Raw genomic sequence first — 374 nt, forward strand, 5'->3', positions numbered from 1 at the left:
ATATGTTAAGGGAAAGACACTTGTGTAAAGTATAAGCCAGATATAATGATTGCTATAATATATTTCAGTGGTGAAGCCCATATATGTTTCGTGAGATAATTCATAACTTATACACAAGAGGAAAATCATAAGATAAACCACAGACAAAATATGATAACGAAGCGACCACGATGATTTGGCGGGAAAATGGTGATGTGTTTTATAAATGAGTCTGATGTTCCTTAATGCTATAAACAGCACACTTTACACACAGCACAACCATTAAGTGCACCGTCACACCGAATCATTCATTCGCTAATAATTACGGCAACAAATTATACACGAGCAGACATTTGTACACACGTATCCCCTCCGCGTGCGCACTTCACCATTCA

At 37.4% G+C, this 374-nt stretch overlaps 1 protein-coding gene across 1 annotated transcript in view; it reads right to left on the minus strand.

The window, feature by feature from the left end:
• LOC119591359 (segmentation protein Runt-like) overlaps window positions 1–374 on the minus strand; it is a gene marked incomplete in the record, with an annotated part of 28,939 nt that overhangs the window by 3,011 nt on the left and 25,554 nt on the right.

Source organism: Penaeus monodon, chromosome 28 (assembly GCF_015228065.2).
Source record: "Penaeus monodon isolate SGIC_2016 chromosome 28, NSTDA_Pmon_1, whole genome shotgun sequence".
NCBI lineage: Eukaryota > Metazoa > Arthropoda > Malacostraca > Decapoda > Penaeidae > Penaeus > Penaeus monodon.